A 12,963-nucleotide genomic window follows, 5' to 3' on the forward strand; every position below is an offset into this window, starting at 1 on the left:
TCCTTTAGCCAGAAGTCTTTGTCTTCCCTTCATGAAACTTTCATAAAGTCCCCTTTATATATGGTACAACTATCTGCTCTGTCTTAGAGAGTCCTGAAGATGCCTTTCTTCATAGAGTTTGCTCTCTGTTCCCAGTGTAGATAGTGCCAGCCACCACTGGTGTTCTAGAGACTTTAGTAGGATGCCCTTAGAAAGTTCAAAATCTTCTGGCCTTTGAAGTTCACATCCTATGCTTGATGTAGAAGTAGAGAGGAGTCAGAGACTTTTCTTCTCCTCCATTCCAAGAAATTCCCAATATGGGGCTTGGCAGGATTGGCAGGAATAGTTTCTGCTACTGGACTTCCTCAACTCAAATGCCTGCAGTCATGAATTGTTCTATTATTTTATCCATGCCCATAGAACTTGGTTGAGTTACATCAGACTCTCAATGCATTTCCTATATAGCACCATTTCATTTTATCCAGTGGTTTGTATTCTTTCCAAATTGATTAGGAATTTTTCCCACCTAGTTTAGTACATGTCTTATATTCTTCAATAAAGGTATTCTCACCTGATTAAGATAATTAATTTATAAGTATGATGAGGTCAATCAACCCCCACCCTTCTATACTACTGTTTTACCCCCTTCTTTTCAGCCCATTCAGGCCAATTTCTTCATAGTCCTTTACTTTTGCTCCTCTGAATATAATGAAAAGTCAAAAGGCTGAAATTATCAAAGAAGGAACCTCTTACAAACCCAGGCTTCAACACTGTCACTGCAGCTTTTCAGAATTCACCAAACTCTCACTTTCTAAGAACTGAAGAGCCAAAACAGAAAAGGAAGTTAGGTTAACCCCAAAAGGAGGTTAGCTTAAAGTTAACTGAAGGGAAAGCACAGCCTTTTTTGTTTCTTTTTATCTTTATTTTTGCCAAACTATTTCCTATTATAAAGCCCAAGCTGTGATACCACCGTCCAAAATGCAGAGCAATTAATCTGTTGAACAGGCAGCAGCTGTTTCAGATAACTCTGATAAGGGGAAGAACCCCTCTCCCTCTGTCCCCCTCTCTTCCTCTTTTTTCTCTCTGTCTCTGTCCCTCATTTCCTCCCTCTCTCTTTGTCTCTCTGTCCCTCCATTTTTCCCTGTCACTCCCTCCCTCTCTCTCTCTCTCTGTATGTCTCTCTCTCCTCTCTGTCTCTCCCTCCCTCCTTTCTATCTGTGTCTCTCTGTTTCTCTCTGTGTGTGTCTGTGTGTGTCTGTCTCTGTCTCTCCCTCCCTCCATTAAAAAAAAGCAAGGCTATCATGGACTTCTGGGTCAATGTTTCTATATTGGCTCTTATACTGCAGAACTGACTTTAATCAGAAGGAAAAGCAAAGGTTGAACCTCTCTGGGGCAGAGTAATGTGCTTCTGGGGAACTTGGTTGTTAAAATGGATCTCCCACTGCAAGTTGTGTTACCCTGTGTTATGTGTGTCCCTGAAGAAAGTCTAGGGCAATGACATCTTACCAGCTACTGTGCTATGTACTGTGTAGTGTGGCTTAGTGGAAAGACCATGGGACTTGGAGTCAGGAGGACCTGAGTTCAAATCCAGCCTCTGCCACTTACTACAGTGTGACACTGAGCAAGTCACTTAACCTTTCAGATCATCAGTTTCCTCAACTGAAGTCAAAGTAGCACCTGCCTCCATCAGCTTGTTGAAAAGATCACCACTTTGCAAATCTTATTGTGCCATAGAAATAGCAGTTAGTATGAAATAGCTTGATAGTGAAGAGTCTTATATCACAAGGGTAGGGCTAAGTATTCCCCAGACAGCACCATAGATCAACAGAAAGAGCACTGGGTTGGTTTGAGTTTGAATCCTACAGGTGATGATTACTACCTGTGTGACCCTATTAGGCAAGGTTCTTCACCTCCTTCTGGGCCTCATCTGTTTTCTCAGCTGTAAAATGAGGGAACTGCACTAGATGACCTCTGAAGTTCCTTTCTTCTCTGACTCTACAGTCTTGGGATCCTTCCGTTGCCCTCCTTGCTCTCTCAGGCTTGTGTCAGACAGGATTATTGGACTCTGGAAGCCCCTTGCAAGCACATGTGAACAAATGTCAGCCCATTTTGCGATCGCTTTGACTCCCTAATAGGAGAATCCTTGGATCTGGGCAGTGTGCTGATGCCATGCCTTTGTGTTTCATCACTGATGCAGAGGAAGGGATGGGGGAAAAGAAGGGAACCCTCTCCCCAACCCCTTTCCATGTGTTTCATGAACCAGTTGTAGGACATACTAGACTCCAAAGTTGGTTGTTGTCCTTCATTCTTGAAGAGGACCAAAATGACTCCACTATGTTGGGGTCAAGTTACAATCTGACTGTGGTTGATCAGACCAACACCAGCTTGGAAGACATACTGGGGACAAATAATCCAAGACCCTGTGGAGAGCTTAAAAGGAGGTACATCCTGTCACAATCGCCAATACTTTAAAGTTTGCAAAGGGCTTCCTCATAACTCTGTGAGGTAGGCTTGCTACCCTATTTATTATCCCCCCCCATCTGACAGATGAAGAAACTGAGGAAGGCAGAGGGTTAAGTGATTTGCCCAGCGTCACACAGCTAGCAAGTAGCTGTAGCAGGATTTGAACTTGGGTCTTCCTGACACCACATTCAACACTGTCCACACTGCCACCTCACCTTGCCCCTAAAAGCTAACCATCTATTTATTCCTTCAGTGCTTACTCTGTTAGAATAAAATGTAAAAGAGACTAACCCAAGGTTGAGTTTAAATAGTGAGCTGTCATCAGATCAGCTTTCACCCCTTCCCCATCCTGCTACTCCCTCAGCCTGACCATGGGACCTCACCTCCAACCCGCAATGTCAAGACTTGTTTCCTGCCAAAAGGAACAACTAAGTCCCTCAAGACAGGAAGACCTTGAAGTTTTCCCCCGAAATCAGATTCTGCCTGCTTTTGGAAGGAGCCCAAGTGAGTCTAGTCTGGACCAATGCTTTACAAGCACTCTGATTTTCATTTTAAATACCAGTTTGGCCCTAGTGTTAAAAATAAACTTTCACCTGCATCTCATTTTCTCCTTTGTTACCAAATCCATTGTTTGTTTGAACAAAAACAAAGAAGGAGGGATCGCGTGGAGGGAGGTGGAAGGAAGGGGCTTTTTCAAAAGTGATTTACTGAGCTTGAGCTGAAGCACAAACTGAAGGGGCCAGGGATGTTCATGAACAAGAGGATTGTGGAGTTAACCACAAGGAATATCAAAACTCCATCAGAGTGCTGAGCTCTTCTCAAGGCAAACCTAATTAGTCAAAATTGTGAGCAGGGAAGAGGAAATTCCTGCCTGGAGCAAAGGAAAGTGAGGCTGAGTTGGGAAGCATGTGTAAAATGAAAAGCCAGACCAAGGTGTTATCAATGGGTCTGGAAAATGATAAAATCATAGCTTAAAGCTAGAAGGATTCTTAGAGACCACCGAGTCTAACCCTCATGTTTTATAAATGAGACAATTGAGAAACTGAGGGTAAGTGACTTTCCCAGGGTCACACAGCTACTAAATATTTGAGACACAATTTGAACTCAGATCTTGATTCCAAGTCCAACTTTCTATTCCACTGTGACAGTGGAAAATCCATGCTTAGAGCAGAGAGATTCAGGCAAGCAAGTCCCTACTAGACAAGGAAGTCAAATATAGGCAGTCCTGAGCAACTGAACACTTTGTATTACATAGCTCAATCATCTCCCCAAAGCCTCCATGGAAGAATCACAGAATTCCAGAATGGGAAGAGAATTCCAGGCTCATCAAATGACTAATCTGATCCATGCCTCCCACTGTCACATATCAGAGAAGCGGTTATCTAGCCTCTGAAGATTTCCAAGGAGGCAGGACCTACCACTTCCCTTTGATCCAGATGCTGGGTCCTGCCCCCAACTATCCCAGCAAGGGTCTTGCAACCTCTGTGACTCTCAAGACTCTGTAACCTCTTGTCAGTTTTCCATGCCCCCTTTTACAGAAAAAAACAAAACAAAACAAAACTCCCGTTTTGGATATGTTGCATAATGCCTTAACTATGCAGGCAGCATAGTGGGGTCAGGAAACCCTGGCTTCAGATCCCACCTTCAACACTTATTAGCTCTCTGGCCATTCACCTTTCTGACAGGCAGGAAGCATGCTTCCCCTTCAGTCCTCTGAAATCTTGCTTAGCTGCCATTGTGAGGTCATTCAGTACTGTTTTCCTTTACATTCTTGTGGTCATCCTAGAAACCATTCTGCTTACTTCCTCTGCAGCAGTCATACATATTAGATAGCCTCTGAAGTGCCTTCCAGGTCTACAGCTAGCACACTAGGACTCATCATTGCATCCCCACCAGTACCTAGGACAGGTCCCAGCATATAGTATGTGTTCAGCAGACAGTCTGTTGAACGGATGAGGGCAAACATGTCTCATTGACAGCCGTTGAGGCCCAACCTCTACCTGAATGAGAATTTGCTTGACAACAGCCCAAACACGTTGCTATCTATCCACCATTTACTGGAAGACACTACCTCCTGAGGCAGCCTATTTTGCTTTGGGATTGTTTTAATAAATTGTTGCAAAGAATTTCCTTTCATCAAGCTAAAACACGCCCTTCCAACCACTTCCACCCATTGCTCCCAGTTTTGAGGTCAATTGGAACCAGTCTAATCACTTTGTTCCATGACAACTCTTCAAATATTTGAGGACAGCTCCCAGAGTACCCATAAACCTTCTCTTCTCCAGGCTAAATAGGCCCAGTCCCTTCTTGTCTGCTGCTGTTTTTTTCTACATTGTACTTGCTTCTCTCCATGGTAACAGCTTAGCAGATTTTTGTTGGCAGTTTTTCCCACCTCATTCCCCTCCTTTTTTTAAGTTTAAAGACTTCTTGGTCAGACTCCAAACAACTGGATCATGTCCTTGGTCCTACTTCAGACACCTGATTTCTAGAAGAAGATCTGATCCCCCTGGCTTTCTTGGGCTGCTCATGGAGACCTAGTCACTTCCCTTAGGTGACCAGAACAAGGTCTGAAGGACCTCTGAAAAGAGATTTAATATGTAACTAAATGAAAAGTAAAACAAAACAAAAGAGAGAGATATAGTAGATACCAATGAGTTTGCAGCACATAGTGATTTTACCTTAATTGGAATGCAGTCAAAACATGACTTGGCTTGGGTTAGCTTGACGTGACTTACAACACAGCTGTAATGGAGTCACTCTGTGTTTTTCTCTTTAACATTTCAACTCTAGATAAGGATGGCATTTTCTTATTTAGCCCCAAAAACCCTTCTCCCTTTTGTCCCCTCAAATAACCCAAGGACAGGTACCAGTTAGTCAAGGCGAATGGAGAACAATTGATTATTGATTCCACTTTGGAATCCTGCCTCTGCTATTAACTACCTCTGAGATCTTGGGCAAGCCATTCACTTCTGGGTCTCAGTTTCCTCTTCTGTAAAATGGGGGGGTTGGATAAGATGACCTCTAAATTCCTTTCCAGCTGCAAATCTATTATGTAGATTCTCAAATCTACCTTTCAACTGACCTCCAATCTCATATCTCCAACTGTCTTTCAGACATCCGACACTGGATGTCCAGAGAACATCTAAACTCATCGTTTCCAAAACAGAACTCATTGTCTTTCCCCCTAAACCTTCCCCTGCCCCTACCTTCCCTATTGCTGTAGAGGGCAATGCCATCCTCCCATTCCCTCAGGCTCAAAACCTAAAAGTCATCCTGGACTCCTCACTAGCTTGTCACACACTGACACCACCACCACCACCACCCCATGCCCAATCTATTGCTAAGGTCTTTTGGTTTCACCTTTGCAACATCTCTTGAACACATGCTCTTCCCTCCTCAGATGCTGCCCCTACCCTTGTGCAAACCCTCATCACCTCGTGCTTGGATTACTGCAATAGTTACTGATGGGTCTGCCTGCATCAAATCCCTCTCCTCTCTGATCCATCCTCCATTCAGCAGCTAAAGTGATTTTCCCCAAGTAGAGATCTGATTATGTCACCCTTCTCCCCACCCCACCCCTCCATAAACTCTAATGGCTCCTGGATATATCATGCTTTTTTTGTTGTTGTTCCTGCCTTCAGGTAGCACAGTGGAGCTGGAGTTGAAGCCAAGAAGACCTGAATTCGAAATGTGCCTCATAAATTCACTAGCTGTGTGACCCTGGTCAAGTCACTTATCCTCTGTTTGCCTTAGTTTCCTCATGTGTAAAATGGGGATAATAGTAGCACCTCCCTCCCAGGGGTGCTGGGAGGATCAAGTGACACAATATATATGGAGTGCCTGGCCAGCCTTAAGGTGCAGGATTTTTCTTAATCTTAATGTACAGCATGTCCTGAATGGAGTTAGTTTAATTCTTTTATTGCCATTAAACTAGGATGATAGCAGTATTGGGGAGAGTGCCTTATTATTTTAGTTTTTTTTTCTTGCCAGCTATCTGTATTTTTTCAGATCAACCCTGAAAATTGTGGGAAGGCTGAGCACTTATATCAGTGCAAAGGAAGGATAGTGTGAGCTTACAAGTGACATTTAGGACCAAAAAAATAAAACTCACCCAACTGAACTGGCCTCATGGGGTGGGACTTGTTTTCCTGACAAGGAGGAAGGAGCCTGCCTTAAGGGATGACAAGTGGATCTCTTTGTGACAGGGTGGGAAAGAACCAAGTGGTCACTACAACACAGATCGATCACAATGCAATAGACTGGGTCACAGTAGGAACAGGCATCTGCTTCATGACTTAGGCCTGGTGCTGCTTGATAAAGCTGATCAGCCCATTGGTAGAGGCATCATGAGAAGTCACAGGTTTATCAGAGTCCAACTCAGGCTCAGTTTTTCTTGGCCAATTGCTTTCCCAGTTCCACTCCCCACTGATAGTAACTGTTGACATCCCAGACAACACCTTGAATGAAGATCTTGTGCTCATACATGGCAACCAAGGCTCCAAGAATGAAAGGAGTGAGCTTTGTGAAGACAACGGAATTAGTAGGATGATTTCCCTCAAAGACCTTATGAGGCAACACTTCTTCAGGGCATCACCATTCTTGCCTGCAGCCTCCAGCTCTTTGCATGCCTCCTCTGCTGTCTTTCCTTTCATCAAGGCCTCAGTCTGAACCAAGAAGTTGGCTAGAAGAATCTTGTGATGAAGGCCATTCTGAATTCGATTCTGTGTCTAAACAGGGATGAGAAAATCACAAGGGATCATCCAGATACCTTAGTGAACAAGCTGATAGAAAGAATGTTATCCATTGGTCTCTGGCTCTCCCCACACAATGGGGCCTGTACTGTAGTCAACCTAGGCTCCTGACTTGGTGATGTACTTCCCATTAGACTCCATGTCACCCTGCTGGAAGTAGGCAGCAAAGCAGTGTATGTACTGGTCATATGGCAGCAGGGCCTGAGTCTCACATCCAAAACCAGATGCCTAGCATGGCAAGCAGCACAGGGGCATTCTTCTCCAGTGGAGTGGTGAGGAAGTGATTGTCCATCCAGGGAGCCCCCGACAACAGCTGCTCAAAGTTATCAAAACCAACATGCAGTGCAATGGAGAGACCACAACGAATAACGTCCACCAACCCAATCCCAGAATTCAAACATATTTTGAGTGTCGATTTCAAAATCTTGAACTTTTGGTACATTGGTAGACAAGGCCACAAAGTGCTTTGCCACAGATGAAGGTGATGGTCTCCTGGGTGGTAAATGTCTTTGAGGCAATGATGAAGAGGGAGGTTTCTGGGTTGAGTTCAGCAAGGGTCTTTGCAATACATGTACCATCAATATTGGAGACAAACCAGATACGAGGATCTCCTTTGGAGTACGGCTTCAGGGCTTCTGTCACCATCAGAGGACCCAAGTCAGAACCTCCAGTGCAAATGCTGATCACATCTGTAGCCACCTTTCCCGTGTGGCCCTTCCAGTCTCCTCACCGACACACTGGCAGAATGCCTTCATTTTCTCCAGCACTTTGTTCACCTCTGGTACCACATCCTTGCCATCCACTAGCATGGGGGTGTTGGAGCGGTTCCTCAGTGCCATGTGGAGCACAGCCCAATCCTCAGTAAAATTGATCTTCGTCCCCTTGAACATTTGTTCCTGAGCATCTTCCACCCCTCAAGACTTAGCCGGCTCAATAAGCATCTTCATCACATTTTCTGTAATGAGATTCTTGGAATCCATAAGAATGTGCCCATTTTTGGTATCAAGATTCAGGCTGAAGTGGTCCTGGTCAGCCTCAAAAAGGCACAGGAGGTTGAGCTCAGCCACATGCTGGCGGTGCCACTGGACTAGCTTCTGGAAGTTCGGGTCCTGGCTGAGCGTGGCCATGACAGGCACACTGACTGCTCAGAAAGACATGACGTGAAACTAAAACACTTGGTACTGTGCCAAATCTGTATTATTTTCAAATAAAGTTAAAGTTGGCTGTTGTAGTTGTTTGAAAAGTCCAGAAAAAGAAGCATGGGTTCTTTCTGATTCAACAAGTACCTATTCAATCCAGGCACCAGGGTCACCAAGAGGGAATAGACAGTGCCTGCCCTCAAGAACCTTACATTCTACAAAGGAGAAACAATATGTATGTGCACAAAGGAATTCAAAAGACAAACAAAGTGATGGAGGAGGGCTCGGAGGAAACATTAACCTTGGGGGCATTTGGAAGAGTTTCATGGACAGAAGGAGGTGGAACCAGAGTTCTCCTTTGAAAGGAGTTAAGTAAAGGGAGGAGGGAGCAGTTTCTAGACATGGAAAACACCATGAGCAATAGCATAGAGATGGGATAGGAAATATCATGTGGGGGGAAGAGCAAGGAAGCCATGTCAGCTAGAATGTAGACTGTGCAAAGGAAAGCCATGTGAAATCCACCTGGAAAGAGTATTTGGATTCAGGTCTTCAAATGACAAATAGAAGACTTTGAGTTCTTATCCTGGGGCTATTGAGCCTCAAGATCCAAAGTGTTTCAACTCATGCTTTAGGAATAATGCCACCCCGCTTCTTAACTCCAAAGGTCCTCACCCACTGTTTATCTCCTATATCTAGAGTTCTCTTCCTCTTCATCTCAGCCTCCTGGCTTCCCTGGGGAGCTGAAGTCTCACCTTCTGAAAGAAACCTTTCCCAGTCCTCCTTACTCTTTGTTCCTTCCTGCTAGGATTACCCCTAACTAATCCTTTCTGCAGCTTGTTTGGACCGAGTAGTTTGCACATTGTCTCCCCAATCACTGTGAGCTCTTCGACAGCAGAGACTATCTTCTGTCTTTCTTTGTGCTGCCACCACTTAGCACACTGGTTGGTACATAGTAAGTGTTTTATAGCTAGTTGACTCACAGGAGGGCAATTTGGGAGAATGGAGGCAAAGAAACCAATTGGGAATTATGACAATAAGAGATGTGATGAGGACCCAAAATAGAGTGAAGGGATTGGATGGACGCAGGCAATGCTGAAGAACTAATATGATTGGAAAATGATTGGATCTGGGGGGAGGATGACTCTGAGGAGGTGAACCTGGGTGACTGGAAGGATGGTGGTGTCTGCCACTGAGATGAGGACTACTTTTTCTCCTTTTGAAAGCATAAAATTAAGGAATATTTCTTTTCCTGATCAAATTTTTAATCTTTAGTTAAGAGATGATATGAATCAGTGGAAAGAATGTTGACTCCAGAGTCTCAAGTTCCAATTAGACCTCTAATGCTTACTACCTGTGAGCATGGGCAAGTCATTTTCCCTCAAAGAGCCTCAATTTTCTCATCTATAAAATGGGACTATGCGATTTGTACTCCTTACTATGAAGCAGGCAACTTTGTAAACCTTAAAGTGTGATCCAGATGGGAACTGTGGAGAATCCCTCTGAAAGTCTTATGTCCTCAGTGGAAGAACCCTGTAGATTTTCAGCCTGACCCTGTTCCCATCTCTGAGGAGGAACTATTCCCTTCTGTTTCCAAACCTTTGCCCCTTGCAGGGCTTCCTTTGAAGGGATAGGGGTGGGGCATTCAAGGGAGCTCATTCGCTGAAGCTGAGGTGCTGAGATGATTGATTGGCCCTGAGCTCTTTCCCAAGTGAGGTTATCAAACTCACCCGCTTCTTTTTGATGATTCATCCCTCCCCTAGAGAGGGACTTTTTCAGAATGCTATGGCTGCAGTTTTATAATATTAAGAATACTTTAAACAGATATCAAATGATAACAGCTAAAATCCACCCATAATAAGAAAAAGGGTTGGGTTTTGTTTTTTAATCTCTAAGTGGGGAAGCACTGTGCTGTCCAGTAGGATGTGTTTCCCAGGTTTCTAGGTGGGGCTGGAGCCAAAAGACATGAAAGATCCATAAAAAATAATGAGGATTTAAGGAGAGATATGAAAAGATAACCCACCCAAGGGGCAGAGATGAGGAGCTGTGAGTACAGAACACATGATGTCCATTTTTTTCCTAATATGTTAATTTTGCTGAATCTTTTTCTTTTTGGTCTTGTTCATTTTAAGGGGCAGATCCCTGGGATCTCACTGAAGGATCTCTGGGAATCATATTTTGGGAAATGTAGGAGAAGTGAAAACAAAGGACAGGAATAAAAATACATGTAAAAATAATGGTGGGGTTGAAAGGCAGCAAAGGAAAGGGGAAAAAGATTAGTCTGAGGATTCAGGAATACCTGGTACATTTTATAAGTGTGACCTTGGGCAAGTCTTTCAACTTCTCATTGCCCCAGGCAACTCTCTAAATTGCTGGAAAAGTGCTGGGTCTGATTCTCTGTTTCCTTAACAGGAGCTCCCCACACCAAGGATGGGACCATGTTTATTGCAGGTGACTCTGTCACAAATATCAGAGGCAGAATGGCATAGTATGACTGCAGCAAGAAGACCTGATTCCTAGGGCCAGTTCTGCCATTTACCTAGGGGGATGCTGGTAAATGTTTAACAATAGGCTCTCCAGAAAAAGAAAAGCACACATGACACACTTTTAAGATTAATCTTCATTGTTAATATTTTTTCCATCACTTTCTTAAGCCTAGAACAATAAATCAAGTCTAGTATCTGCCAATTTCTGAGGTATAAATGCTCACATCGAGGATTTAACAATAACCTTTTCAGGCATTAAAGCTGGCTCCCAAAAGTTTTTTTTAAAAAAACCTGGCTCCCACAAAACTTGGTCTCAGTTACAAATGTTAGAGCAGTGGATAAATATGGTGGTGATGAGGAGGAGCTCCAATGAAGCAACTGCAAGAGATGATCTCAATTTCCCTTCCAGCTTTAATACTTTATGTTTCATAAAATATCCATGAAAAGATCTTTGCCACCTTAGTAGACAAAGCTGGTATGCAGAAGTTTTTGTAAATAAAAGTCCAATAGAGCTCTGATCCAACACCAACAATACTGGGAGGTTTCTACTCTAGCAAAAGACGATAGTAGAACATGGTGTCGTTGGCCTCAGCACCATGCAGAGTGAGACCAAAGAACATTGACTTTAGAGTCAAAGGATCTGGATTCAAATCCTATCTCTGATGCTTCCTTCCTATGGGACCCTGGGCAAGTGGTTTCACCTCTCTGCACCTCAGTTTCCTTATCTGTAAGATGACTGGATTGACTCCTGGGATTCTGACAATCCTGCACCCAGCAGGGACAAAGGACAACATGTACAAGAGAGCGCTTTCTGCTTTTCCCCATTGGGTGGTATTGGGATACACATTCTGGGAATCAGCATTAGCTTTCCAGGTGGATTCTGGCTCCTTCATGCTGTGCCTTGTGATTTTCTGCGTTCGTCCTTCGTTTTTGAAGATCATGACATCATAGAAATGATGACATGACTTGCACTTGACTTTGTTTTGCAAGGTCACCAGCCTCACTTTCTCCTCATGACCCATATGGATCCAGTGGCCAGATATTCATCAGAATGACTGGAGATGGCCCAGGATGCAATGGGAGACCTTGGCCTTTTTTGGCTAAGGTCTTTTCAGGAACTCACTTGGAATGAGGTGATGCCCATTCAATGAATAGGCCTCTTTAAGAAGTGAGCAGGAGATGGCCCTTTTAATGAGCAAAAGAAAACAAATATATAAGTAAATCAAGCTGGAAGGGAAAGAGAAATAGTTACTATTGATAATCATTCTTAAGTTGGGAGGGTCCAGAAAACAGCCATTGAGTGAAGTTTGGGCAGGAACCTATTGGTGTGCAATCTATGGGCTTCAGAGTGCACTGGGTTTTAGGTTTTGGGAAAGACAAGAAAAGAAAGGAAAGAAGGAAGGAAGGAAGAAAGAAAGAAAAAGAAAGAAGGAAAGAAGGAAGGAAGGAAGGAAGGAAGAAAGAAAGAAGGAAGGAAGGAAGGAAGGAAGGAAGGAAGGAAGGAAGGAAGGAAGGAAGGAAGGAAGGAAGGAAAGAAAGAAGGGAGGAAGGAAAGAAAGAAGGAAAGAAAGAAAGAAGGAAAGAAAGGAAGGAAGGAAGGAAGGAAGGAAGGAAAGAAGGAAGGAAGGAAGAAAGAAAAGAAAGAAAGAAAGAAAGAAAAGAAAAGAAAGAAAGAAACCTAGTCAGTAAACCCCAAGTTAACTGGGCATCCTCTGGCCATCCAAATTTACCTTTCTTTGGAGAGGAGAAGGAAGGGGGTAGGGAGGGCAGAAGGGAGAGGATGAGTTACCCAGCTAGCTGGGTCCCCATTCAGGCAGCTCCATCTGCTCACAGGTTTGTGTTCATCCTTTCATTTTTGAAGAAGACCATGACATCAGAGAAATAATGACATGACTTACACTTGACTTTGTTTTGAGTGAGGGAGGGTTGTTCAAGGTCGTCAGCCTCGCTTTCTCCTCCCGTGCCTTGTGGCACAGAGAGGAAAGCCAAGCTGTGGCATTCTGGATTCTACCAGTAACAGCAGAGAGTGAGGGCAGAGACAGTGATGAAGCCAGGCCAGGTAAGAATGGAGAGGGAGCCTGTAATAGCAAGTAGGCATGTGTGCCAGCAGGCAGTCAGACCAGCACAGCGACGCTGGAGAAGCCTCAC

The 12,963-nt window shown here is 44.0% G+C and overlaps 1 pseudogene; it reads right to left on the reverse strand.

Annotated features, from left to right (window-relative positions):
* Positions 1-6,563: 6,563 nt before the first annotated feature.
* On the reverse strand, positions 6,564-8,320 carry LOC140523476 (glucose-6-phosphate isomerase pseudogene; annotated as a pseudogene).
* Positions 8,321-12,963: the final 4,643 nt, after the last annotated feature.

Source organism: Notamacropus eugenii, chromosome 2, assembly GCF_028372415.1.
Source record: "Notamacropus eugenii isolate mMacEug1 chromosome 2, mMacEug1.pri_v2, whole genome shotgun sequence".
Taxonomy (NCBI): domain Eukaryota; kingdom Metazoa; phylum Chordata; class Mammalia; order Diprotodontia; family Macropodidae; genus Notamacropus; species Notamacropus eugenii.